Below are 13,915 nucleotides of genomic sequence, written 5' to 3'. Positions count from 1 at the left end.
ACAAAGTATATGTGAACTGCTGTATGGAAAGTGAATTTGCTCTGTAAATCTTCACCCAAATCACAACTTAAAAAAAAAAAAAGAAAAAGAAAAGAACACCCCATGGAGCAGATCTACTCTGTAACACACAGGGTTGCCATGAGTCGGAATTGACTAGGCAACACAAGATAACAATAGAGATCTAAGTTTATTACTGGTTACCAGCGGCAGGTGGGAGGGAGGGGAAAAGTGGGAGTGCTTAGAGGGACACAGAGCTTCTGTTTAGGGTGATGGAAAATTTGGAAATGGATAACATTGACAATTGAACATGATAAACATAATATCACTGAATTGCACATGTGAAGCATGTTGAAATAACAAATGTCTTGTTCCATACGTATTTACCAAAATTTAAAAAAATATAGATAATCTACTGCTTTACATAGGTAGGTCAGAAGACTGCCATTGTTCTGTGGTCACATCCAAAAGTCAGGAGAATCTCTCTCTCTCTCTTTTTCAAACCTGTGATCTTAGAAAATTCCCTAAAGGTTAATTAAAAGCTTTACTTTCTAGCCTCACGTGTATTGTACTAAATATATTTGCTGGTTTGGATGTCAACAGCAACTGATATTTGTGAATAGCTTATGCAACATCAAAGAGTTGAGTAAAGGAAGAAGGAAAAAAATCCTTCAAATACTATATGCCACAAGCTGAATATTTTCTCATCCTCAGTGCTTGTTCAAGTAATCTCATTCTACATAAGAAGTACTTCATTGAAAGGCTTCAAGTAAATAAATGTATTCAAACAATTCAAACTTTTTAATAATAAAAAATACACTCTACTTTCTGAATTTGTTTATTAGGATATGATTGCACAATGGTTGGGTCAAGAGTAATGTGATAGAAATGATTGTATCTTAAAGTCTTTGATGAAAACCTCCACCATCTCTCTCTCTCTTTCACATACACACACACACACACACACACACCTTGCAACCAACATCACCACCCCAGACGCGAGGTTGAGCAGATTATCACACTTTATTATACACATTGAAAAGAAACAGGGTGCTGGCCAAGAGTTTCTGAAACTTCATTTATATTCTTTATCTGATGACAATAATGGATTTTTTTAAAAGATTAAAAAGCAAAAATAGGAATTTTCAGAAAGTTGAATTTTAAAGTGATCTCCCTTTGTAAGATTGCCTTGTTCAAACTTACTCTGAAACTGACACCCAATTCCTAAGGAAGAGGTTTATGCTAATTAGACCTGATTCCCTTCGTTTATCAATACTTAGTTGCCATTAGCAACCCATTTCATTAAAGTCTTCTCCAAAGTTTTGAACCCTCAGCTTCTGTTAATTACTTAACGATTATGCACTGTGTTGGGGATCCACTTGGAAACACCAGAGGAAATGTTAGCATCATTTAGCACTTGTTTCTTGGCTTCTACAGTTAGTACGTAGGTAAGGAATAGAGCTCAACTTTAGTGATTGTTATTATTAGTTGCCCTGACTGATAGTGACCTTGTATATAACAGAACAACACATTACCCAGTCATGCACCATCCTCACAATCATTGGTAGGTTTGAGCCCATTGTTGTAGTTATTATGTCAATTCATGTCATTGAAGGTTTCCCTCATTTTTGCTGGCCCTCTACCTGCTAAACACCATGTCCTTTTCTAGTGATTTACCTTTGTCATGCATTCAAAGCAAGCAAGACAAAATCTCACAATCATTGTTTCTAAGGATTTTGGTTGTATTTCTTCTAACACTGATTTGTTCATTCTTCTGGCAATCTACAGGTTTTTTAATATTCTTCACCAACACCACAATTTTAATACATCTTCTGTCTTCCCTTTTCATCATCCAGCTTTTGCATGCATGTGAGGCAATTGAAAAGACCATGGCTTGGGTCAGGTGCACCTGAATCATCAGTGACATCTTTGCTTTTTAGAAAATTAAAGAGGTCTGTTGCAGCAGGTTTTCCTGGTATAATATGCTATATGACTTCTTGACATCTGGTTCCATGGTATTGATGGGAAAATCAGGGCCTGGCCATCTCCTGCAGCTATTTTTTTAGCAGGCACCATGATCCTGTTGATCCTACTGATGTCATGTCCTGTCCCAATCTGGAGACTAGAAGTCTGCTCTGTCAAACTACATTGGTCATCACCACATCCTGGGGCTGTCATCCTTGTTTCCAGGCCTTGCCCATGAACTCAGCCTTCCACTCTGATCCGAGTGAGAACCAATGACTAAGAATCCACCCCAGCAGGCTCAGTGCAGGCCTGCTGCAGGCCCAGCAAGCTTGCTTTTGAGCTGGGTAGTTGGTTGGGCCATCACTCATCTGTCAGTTTGTTGTACTATGGAAGTTTGCATGTTGCTGTGATACTGGAGTTATGCCACCAATATTTCAAATACCAGCAGGATCATCCATGGTGGACAGGTTAGAGCAGAGCTTTCAGATGAAGGCAGACTAGGGAAAAGGAGCTGGCAATCTCATTATGAAAAAAAAAAAAAAAATTGCCCAATGAAAACCTTAAGAATAGCAGCAGAACATTGTCTTATGTAGTGCTGGAAAATGAGCTTCATGTTGGAAGGCACTCAACATATGACTGGGGAAGAACTATCTCCTCAAAGTAGAGTTGGCCTTAATGATGTAAATGATGGAGTAAAGCTTTCAGGGCCTTCATTTTGTTGATGTGGCACAACTCAAAATGAGAAAAATAGTTGCAAACATTAATAATTCATTAATAAGAAAGTGGAATGCATGAAGTATGAATATATGGAAGTCATCAAAAACAAAACGGAACACATAAAGATCAGTATCCTAGGAATTAGTGAGCTGAAACAGACTGGAATTGACTATTTTGAATGAGACAATCGTATGGTCTCCTATGCCAGGAATGACAAATTGAAGAGAAACAACTTCACATTCATTATCAAAAAGAACATTTCAAGATCTATCCTGAAGTGCAGCACTGTCAGTGATAGGATGATACCCATATGTCCACAAGGAAGACCTGTTAATATGACTATTACTAAAATTTACACACCAACTACTACTACCAAAGATTAAGAAATTGAAGATTTTTGGCAACTTCTGCAGTCTGAAATTGATCAAACATGCAATCAAGATGCATTGATAATTATTGATGAGTGGAATGCAAAAGCTGGAAACAAAAAAACAAGGATCAGTAGTTAGAAAATGTGACCTTGATGATAGAAACAACACTAGAGACTTCGTGATAGAATTTTGCAAGACCAACAACTTATTCATCGGAAATACCTTTTGAAACGACATTAACAGTGACTATACACGTGGTCCTCATCAAATGGAATGCACAAGAATGAAATTGACTACAGCTGTGGAAAGAAATGATGCAGAAACTCAATATTATCATATAGAATAATGCGAGTGGCCAACAGAGGAACAGACCATCAATTGCTCATATACAGGGTAAAGTTGAAACTGAAAAAAATTTAACTAGTCCATGACAGCCAAAGTATGAACTTGAGTATATCCCACCTGAATTTAGAAACTCTATCAAGAATAGATTTAATGCACTGAGTATTAATGACCAAAGGCCAGACAAGTTCTGGGATGACATTAAAGACATCATATACGAAGCAAGCAGAAGGTCATTAAAAAGACAGGAAAGGAAGAAATGACCAAAGTGGATGTCAGAAGAGACTCTGAAACTTGCTTTTGAACAAAGAGTACATAAAGCGAATGGAAGAAATGATTAAATAAAAGAGCTACACAGAAGATTTCAAAAGGCAGCTCAAGAAGACAAAATAAAGTACTATAATGAAATGTGTGAAAACCTGGATGTAGAAAACACAAAGAGAAGAATACATCCAGCGTTTTTCAAGCTGAAATAACTGAAGAAAAAAATCAAGCCAGGGGTTAAAATATCGAAGGATTCAAGGGGAAAATTCTTAAATGACACATGAAGCATCAACAGAAGATGGGAATCAAAATTAAATCTTATTGGTACACAGAGTTACTGCACCCAAAAGAATTGGCAATATTCATTCACTTCAGGAGGTAGCATATGATCAAAAGCTAATCATATTGACTTCATATTGAAGGAAGAAGTCCAAGATGCACTGAAGCCACAGACCAAAAAAATAAGGCTACAGAAACAGAGAATACCAGATGAGATTAAAAGAATGCCACATTGAAAGCACTCACTTGTCTATGCCAAGAAATTCGGAAGACCTACCTGGCCAACTGACTGGAAGAGATCCATATATATGCCCATTTCAAAGAAAGGTGATCCAACAGAATGCAGAAATTATCTAACAATATCATTAATATCACACGCAAGATAATTCAAAAATGGTTGTAGCAGTACATCAACAAGGAACTGTCAGAAATTCAAGCCATATTCAAAAGAAGATGTGGAACGAGGTATACAATTGCTGATATGAGATGGAACTTGGCTAAAAGAAGATAAAAACAGAAAGGTGTTTACCTATATTTTATTGACAATGCAAAGGCATTTGACTCCATGGATCAATCATAAGAAATCATGGATAACATTGTGAAGAATGGGAATTCCAGAATACTTAATCCTGCTTATGAGGACCTTGTACATAGACCAAGAGGCAGTCATTAAAACAGAACAAGTAGTTATTGAGTGGTGTGTGTCAGGAAAAAAGTATGTGTCAGGGTTGTATCCTTTCACCGTAATTATTCAATCTGTATGCTCAGTAAATAATGTGAGAAGCAGGACTATGTGAAGAAGGTGGCATCAGGATTAGAGGAAGAATCATTAACAACTTGTGATATGCAGGTGACACAACCTTGCTTACTGAAGGTGAAGAAGTCTTGGAGCACTTATTGATGCAGTATGTATTACACCTCAACATAAAGAAAGCAAAAAGCCTCACTACTGGAGCCATAAGCAATATCCTGATAAACAAGAAAAGATTGAAGCTGTCAAGGATTTCATTTCACTTGGATACATAATCAATGCCCATAGAAGCAACAGTCCAGAAATCAAATGATGTATTGCATTAGTAAATCTGCTGCAAAAGACCTCTTTAAAATATTCAAAAGTAAAGAGTCACTTTGAGTGACTAAGGTGTTCCTGATCCAAGTCATGGTATTTTCAATCACTTCTTATGCATTTGAAAGCTGGACAATGAATACAGATGACCAAAGAAAAACTGGTGTCTTTGAATTATGGTGTTGGGGAGAATAGTACTATACCATGGACTGTCAGAAGAACAAACAAACCTGTCTTGGAAGGAGTACAGCCAGAATGCTCCTTAGAAGCGAGGATAGCAAGACCTTGTATCATGTAGTTTGGACGTGTTATCAGGATGGACCAGTACCTGGAGGAGGACATCATGCTTGCTAAAGTAGAGGGTCAGTGAAAAAGAGGAAGACCCTCAACAAGATGGATTGACACAGTGACTACAACCATGGGACCAAATACAGCAATGACTGTGAGGATGACACAGGACACAGAAAGTGTTTCATTCTGTTGTACACAGGGTCACTATGAGTTGGAACTGACTCAGTGGCATCTAATAACAACAAACATTGGCTGAGCTAAACCCATTGTTTTAGTTTTCTAGTGTTGCTGTAACAGAAATCTTACAAGTGGGTGGCTTTAAAGAACAGAAATCTATTTTCTCACAATATAGGAAGCTACAAGTCTGAACTCAGAGTGTGGCTCTAGGAGGAGGTCCTTTCTTGTCTATTTCATCTTCTAGTAGCTAGCAACTCTTGAAGTCCCTGGGTTTGTAGATTTTTCTGGTACCATCATCTTCTGATAGTGTCTGTCTTCACCCTGTGTCTACTTGCCTGTCTCTGTGCCCATGCTACTCTTTAAGTTACTCAGAAGTGATTAGACTTAGGACACACCCTGCACTGATATTATCTAATTAACATAAGAAACAAAAACTATTTGCAAAAAAAAGATGCATCTATAAACGCTAGGAGTCAGGACCCCAACATATTTTGGAAAGACACAATTCAGTCTGTAACACCGACATTAGCCATTTCTCTGAGTAAATTTCCTTGAATACTTGATAAGTCTGATAAAAATGAGAATGAAGGAATAGAATTCCTATGAAAAATGAGAAAGGAAGAAAAATCAACTATGAATGATGAGAAAGTCATAAGTAATCACAACTGAATGTCATCTCTCAAGATTTAGAATTCTATAATCTAAGGATTCTGGGATTGAATTTAAAAGGTTATTGCATTAGGCAAGGTACTAACTGCTGAAATAAGTCAGTCCAGAAGTCTCAGTGATTTAACAAGATAAAGTTTAAAACTACAATGGAGTTTGAGAAGTGTAGTCTAGTTAATGTCCAAGAAGAAAAGGAAAGAGTTTGGATCTGTTATGGATTAAATTGTGTCCCCAGAAAAGATATATTGAAATCCTAACTCCTGCACTGGTGAATGTGAACTTGTTTGCAGAAATTGGGTTTTTCTTTTATTAGTTAAGTGGAATGAAATCCTAATCCTAGTCCCTCTGCATGGCATCTTATAAAAAAGGAGTCATATACAGGAGGGAAACAGACACCATGTGACATTGGAGGTAGATGCATCTACAACCCAGTAATACTGAGGATTGTTGACAAGTACTAGAAGCTGAAAGAGACAAAGAAGGACCTTACCCTGAGACAAGACCCTGAATTTGGACTTCTAACCTCCAAAACTGTTAGAAAATAAAGTTCTGTTCTTTAAAGTCATCCAATTTGAGTATTTTTGTTATGGCAGCTCTAGGAAACTAAGACAATAAACAACTAGCCAGTCTCTTCCATACTGCCCTAGTAAAATCATTCAAACTTCCCTTAATTCAACTATACAAGTATGGTGTGTGCACCTTGCCTTGAATACTTCTGGTGATAGGGACCTCATCACTAGCTGGAAACCATGTAGCATCCTCAGGGCCTGAGCAAATGAGCAAATGGAGTCTAGAGTTGGGTGGGTCCTGTGTGTGCCTAGGTAGCTCCTCTCATCCTATATAAGAAGAGATGCACACTAACTGGGGTTTTATTCTGAACCGACCCCAGCACTGGTAGAGATGTAAACTCTACAACCACAGACAACTGGAAACTTTGAGAGTAAGCTTACTGAATTTTGGAAGTGTTAGAGCAGCAGAAAATCAACAGATAAAGACCTAGAGCATTCATTGAGTATCTAAAGGTGAGTGATTAACAGCCGGCCATCATTAAAAACCAATGCATCATCAGTTCTTGTCTACTCATTTAGTTTACAGATATGTTGGGATGTTCTGTAATCTGTAAAGCTCCATACACAGGTAAGGAATTATTATTGCTAATTTATATCAACAAGTATTTATTGATTCACACTATTTGCAGAAAATGTGTTTTCATTAGTGATCTCATTATTCCTTAATACAAAAGAAAAAGTGCAACACATATACACCTGTAGCACTTCCTGTCTATAACAACCTTCCAAGACATTTAGTTAGTTTTTTTGAACTTTCAGTTTTTTTGTTGGGCTAAAATACACATTGAAGTTGTCAAAGATTTCATTTTACTTGGATCCACCATCAACACCCATGGAAGCAGCAGTCAAGAAATCAGATGTCATATTGCACTGGGCAAATCTGCTGCAAACAACCTCTTTAAAGTGTTGAAGAGCAAAGATGTTGCTTCAAAGACTAAGGTGCACCTAACTCAAGCCATGGTATTTTCAATTGCCTCATATGCATGTGAAAGCTGGACAATGAATACGGAAGACCAAAGAAGAGTTGATGCCTTTGAATTGTGGTGTTGATGAAAAATACTGAAAATACCATGGACAACAAACAAATCTATCCGGAAAGAAGTACAGATGGAATGCTCCTTAGAAGTGAGAATGGCCAGACTTCATCTTACCTACTTTGATCACGTGGTCAGAAGGGACCAGTCCCTGGAGAAGGATATCATGCTTGATAAAGTGGAGGGTCAATGAAAAAGGGGAAGACACTCAATGAGATGCATTGACACAGTGGCTACAGCAATGGGCTCAAGCACAACAAGGATTGTGAGGATGGTGCAGGACTGGGCAGTGTTTCACTCTGCTGTGTGTAGGGTCACTATGAGTCAGAAAGTGATGATGACTTGAAGCATGTACTGATGGAGATTGAAGAATACACTCTGCAGTATGGATTATATTTCAATATAAAGAAAACAAAAATTCTCACAACTGGACCTATGAGCAGTATCGCGATAAATGGAGAAAAAACTGAAGTTGTCAAAGACTTCACATTGCTTGGTTCTACAGTCAACACCAATGGAAGCAGCAGTCAGGACATCAGAAGGCGTATAGCACTGGGCAAATCAGCTGCAAAGGACCTCTTTCAAGTGCTGAAGAGCAAAGATGTCTCCTTGAGGACTAAGATGTGCTTGACACAAGCCATGGTATTGTCAATTGCCTCATATGCATGTGAGAGCTGGACAATGAACAAGAAAGACCAAAGAAGAATTGATGCTTTCAAGTTGTGGTGTTGGTGAAGAATGTTGAAAGTCCCATGAACTGCTGAAAGAACTAACAAATCTGTCCTGGAGGAAGTGCAGCCAGAAGGCTCCTTTAAAGCGAGAATGGCCAGACTTCATCTCACCTACTTTGGTCAGGTTGTCAGAAAGGATCATTCCCTAGAGAAGGATGCCATGCTTGGTAAGGTGGAGGGTCGAAGAAAGAGGGGAAGGCCCTCAATGAGATGGATTGACACAGTGGCAATGACAATGGGCTCAAGTATAGCAAGAATCGTGGAGCTGGTACAGGACTGGACAGTGTTTCATTCTGCTGTGTCCATAGGGTTGTTATGAATTGAAGACAACTCGACGACACATGACAACAACATGAGTCAGTATTGACTTGACAGCACCTAATAGCAACAACAGAATATACATAACACGAAATTGACCATTTTATCATATTTAACTGTACAATTCAGTGTCATTAAGTATGTTCACAATTTGTGTAACCATCACTACTATCTTCTTACAGATGTTTTTCATCATTCCAAAAGAAACTCTGTACCCATTAAGCAACAACTCCCCATTTTTCCCTCCCTCGATCTCTGGTAATCTGCATTCTACATTCTGTCCCTGTGCATTTGCCTATTCAAGATATTTCGTATAAGTGGAATCATACAATATTTGTCCTATTGCATCTGGCATATTTCGCTTAGCATAATGTCTTCAAGGTTCATCCATCTGGTAGCATATATCTGAACTTCATTCTTTTTATGGCTGAGTAATATTCCATTCTCCATATATACTACATTTTTTTTTATCTATTCATCTGTTGATAGACACTTAGGTTGTTTTCACTTATTGGCTATGTGAATAATACTTCAGTGAATCTTGATGTACAAGTATCTGTTTGCATTCCTGCTTTCAAGTCTTTTTGGTACACATCCAGCTGTGGAATTGCTGGATCATATGATAATTCTGGAGTCCCTGAGTAGCTTTCAAATCTTTTTGGTATATACATCCAGCTATGGAATTGCTGGATCATATGATAATTCTGGAGTCCCTGAGTGGCAAATGGTTAACATGCTCAACTACTAACTGAAAGGCTGGCTGTTCAAGTTCACCTGGAGGTGCCTTGGAAGAAATGTTTAGAGATCTGCTTCTGAAAAATCAGCCATTGAAAACTCTATGGATCACACTTCTATTCTGGCACACATAGCATTGCCATGAGTCAAAAATCAATTTGACAGCAATAAGTAATTCTATGTTTAACTTTTTGAGGAACTGCAAGCTGTTTTCCACAGCAGCTGCACCATGTAGACATTTACTTCTGCTGCCCTGGGAGTTTCATATGCTTTGCATCAGTTCTCTGAGTTCTGGCCTCACACGAATCCTGATTCCTCATATTGGTTATTATCATTGTGCTATTACATTGACACTTGTCACCTTAAGAGTCAGATTGATCTGTACGACAAGATGTGCTAATTCCTGACAGCAACTGTAGGTTATTGGGCACTGTCAACAGTAAAATGCCGTGAGGAAGCATATGGGAAATTTTAAACTATTAATAATTGATTGTGGGTAGGAGGAAATAAAAATGGAAGAAAGAGCTTCTGGCAAAGACGAAGTGTGCTCTAAGCAGGACTCGCTCCCATAAGATGTCTTTTTTTCTGCCTGCAAAAAGGAGATGGAGGTGGCATCTTCTGACCTCATTTAACTTCACAAGAGGAAGAATCACCACCAGCAGCCCAAGGCTTATGCCTATGAAGCCAGACATGCCACCACCCTCCAGCCTTTTCACCAATTTTGACACTAACCATCCCTCCTGCAGCACTCACTACTTCTCTCATGGGCTTGATAGTTTGTTGCAACAGCCACACAGAACTCACAGACAATACTCATGATTATGGGGTTTACTAGGGAAGTAACAGGGTACAATTCAGGTTTAGGAACACACTCAGGATACAGCTGTTTGATTAAGACAGTCTCCCCTCTGCTGTGCCCTCAGACACACCTCTCTGGCCCTTGGCCTCTTGGCCTGGCCGCTGCCTCTGTGGGCCAGGTAAGCCTGCTGCTCTGCCTGGTGCCTCTTGGTTCCACTGCTGCCATATCTCTGCCGAGGTATCTCTCAGCTAAGGAGGTCCAGGGCAAGGATCTCAGGTCCAAGGACACATTCCACTTCACCCCCAGCTCTTCTCTCTTGATTGTAGCGAGAGCCCCTCTCTGCCTCTAGGAGGGCTCATTCTAAGCCTGGCAGAATGACAAAACTAACCAATCACAACATCAAAGTTCTACACACCTTATGTGCATGGTCCCACCCAGTAATCCTGGTGGAAGCAACAAAGACTATGACTAGAAAAGCCATACCAAATAATTCACTGCACCACACTGCTCTTAATTTGGGGAAGCCTCTAGACCTCATCCCACAGAGCTTCACTTTCTAGGAGACAATCACAGGCAGTCAACATTCGGCAAAGGTCCACAGCAATGCTTACATTTAAAGAGAGTTATATCTTTGAGGTCATGTTTCAAATTGTGTACCCCCTTACAGAGACAGGCATACCATCAAGAATTTTGGGAACAGCAGCTGATGACATCTGTGTTATTATGACATACAGAGCAAACTCCCATGAGCTCTGGTGAAGGGGGTGTCAAAGAAAGGATAGCAATGGGAACCACTATAAACCTGATGGCTTTTATGCAAGGGGAATTGGATGAGCTGCTGGCTTTGGGCTATGTTTTTCAGGGGCAGCCAATGAAAAAGAAGGTAGATTTGACATTAGATGCAGAAAAACAGCTGAGGCTGTTAAACTCAAAATTAGCCCAAGTTTGTACTGGGCTATTCACCTAAAGGTTGACAGTTTGAAACCACTCAGAGGCACCATGAGGAAAAGGCCTGACAATCTGCTTCCATAAAGATTATTGCCAAGAAAATCTTACGGTTCATTTCTACTCTGTAACACAAGGGGTCGTCATGAGTTGAAATGGATTCAAGGCCAATAGTTTGGGTTTTTGTTTGTTTATCTACCTACATTGACTTAAATGAGACACCATAGTGTACAGAGGTAATGGTCTTAATAGTAATTTCATTAAAAGTAGATTATTTTTAATGATATTGCTGTTGCTGTTGAGTTGGCTTCAACATGGTGACCCTGTGTACAATAGAAGGAAATGTTGCCTAGTTCTGCACCATGTTCGCGATCATTACTATGTTTGAGTCCGTTGTTGTAGCCACTGTGTATTTTGAATGTCTTAAAACCTAGGAGGCTCATCGTCTAGCATTATAACAAACAACATTCTGTTATGATCCACAGGGTTTTCATTGGCTAAATATTTTCCTCTATCCTATCTCCGTGTTGAGAGACTCAGAGCTCACCACACCAAGTGATTTTGGGGATAAGGATGGAGTGGAATTGCCTTCCTTCAACACGAAACAGACAGGCAAAGTCTAATCTCTGTTTTGGTGAAGTCTGTGTAACAGCTAATCAAACTCTCCCAGAGGAAAAATCGCACTGATGTTTCGACTTCTAAAATGTCAAAACATGTAAAGGATCATCAAGTTAAAATTAACTCTCAGGTGGGCTGGAGAAAATTATCAGCTTTAAAAAAAAAGAAAAGGAAGAAAGAAAGAAAGAAACAGTGTGTGTAACAGGAAAATCACCTACTCTCTCTCACATAGCTGTAAGGATAATAGCCAGCAATGTACTGCTTTCACTGAAATGATCAAGGCAGCCACTCAGAGAGGCCTTCCTCTGGCTTTCCAGCCACGACCGAAGCATTCAGTGAAGAAATTACTAGTGACAATCTTGGAAAAATACTTGCAGAGGAAGTGAAGAGATGGCGAGTCCTTAAAGTAAAATGTTTACACTAGGAAAATTAACTTAAAAAGGAACACAAGTTAAGAATAACTCTACTTACAGAAACTCATTCCCTCCACCCCAAAAGAGTCATGAATTCTAAGACATATTTATGCTTTGGAAAAAAGAGTAGGTAGTAGGGATGGAGGGTAGGGAAGGGAAAGAAAGAGAAGGGAAGAAAATGAAAAGGAAAGAAAGGGAAGTCACCCCAAACTCTAAGGACGTGCGCTCAACACTGTGTTGAAAGCCCCTTCCCAAGGCATCTACTGCACCTATTTTGCCTGCCAGGTGTGGCTTAGGCACAGGGAAAATATGGTTCAAGAACCTCAAAGAACAAATCAATAAATCTTTTTGCAATACAAGAGAAACAATAGTCTAACATAAATAATTTGAAAAACTGTTAAGATGTAACTCTATGCTCTGTTTCTGATGTAAGCATTATATCTTCACTTTCAAAAGAACACAGAAGGCACAAGTACTGATGTCAAGTTGGTAGTAGGACAAGTCTGATGGGATAATGAAATGCGGGTAGATTCCGGAAGTGCCTTTTCTAAAACTCTGTGCAGAGCCAGTGTTGACTTCTACTCCAGTCTTAAATTTTCAAGCCCATTTTAAGATCGAAAAGGCTATTATTCTACCTTAAAAAGTAAATGGTATTTACGAGTAAAATCTCAACCAAGCAGAGAGCTTCAGGCATAAAGAATCCCAACTCTAAGATGCAAATTACTTGCTCTGCTTCTGGGTTTGCATTCATCTCACTGTGGAGTAGCAATGGGATGTGCCTCTTATTTTGGATAAAGTGCAACTCCTGTGATTTTTATCTATATTAATGAGGCCTGGAAATTCCACAGATGAGTTCTCATTGGAGTGATGCAAAAGAAGAAGCCAACTTTTTATTTCAAATGATTCCCTTGAATGCAGAGGAGCAGATGTTCTTGGTCTTTATTTTTATGTTGCACGAAAGGGGAAACCTTCAGGTAGAGCAGGGAATATGGCTATGCACCCAGGATCACTAGTGGAAACAAATAAGCAATTTTTTTCTAGAGCAGCCTCACAGCAACACAAGCCACCACACTGACAAACTGACAGACGAGTGGTGGTCTGATAAATTAAGACTTGATTAATGTTTGTTGTGGTTGTAATATGCCATCGAGTCGATTTCGACTCATAGCAACCCCTCCTTGGGTTTCCAGGGAAGTATCACTACAGAAGTAGATTGCCCCATCTTCCTTCCAAGGAGTGGCTGGTGGGTTTGAACCTCCAGCCTTCTGGTTAGCAGTCAAATGCCTTAGGCACTATGCCACCAGATTAATAATGTAGAGACAGTATCAAGAAATATCATGACTAAAAAGTAACCTTGATATGATATGCTTGTTGATTTGGGGCTGGTTGTCTTTTTGTAAGGAGTCCTGGTGGTGCAGTGCAGTCAGCTGCTAACTGAAAGTCCAAGGGTTCGAACCCACCAGCTGCTCTGCAGGATAAAGATGTGGCCATCTGCTTCTGTAAAGATTACCAGGGGAAAAAAAACAACCAAACTCACTGCCATTGAGTCAGATCCGACTCACAGTGACCCCTCCTTGGGTTTCCAAGGTGGTTTCACTGCGGAAGTAGATTGCCCGAT

This window comes from Orycteropus afer, unplaced genomic scaffold, assembly GCF_000298275.1.
Source record: "Orycteropus afer afer isolate SDZICR_OR568_19922 unplaced genomic scaffold, OryAfe1.0 scaffold00012, whole genome shotgun sequence".
In the NCBI taxonomy this organism is placed as follows: Eukaryota; Metazoa; Chordata; class Mammalia; order Tubulidentata; family Orycteropodidae; genus Orycteropus; species Orycteropus afer.
The sequence above is the reverse complement of the archived record's forward strand: the minus strand, read 5'-3'. Positions refer to the sequence as shown.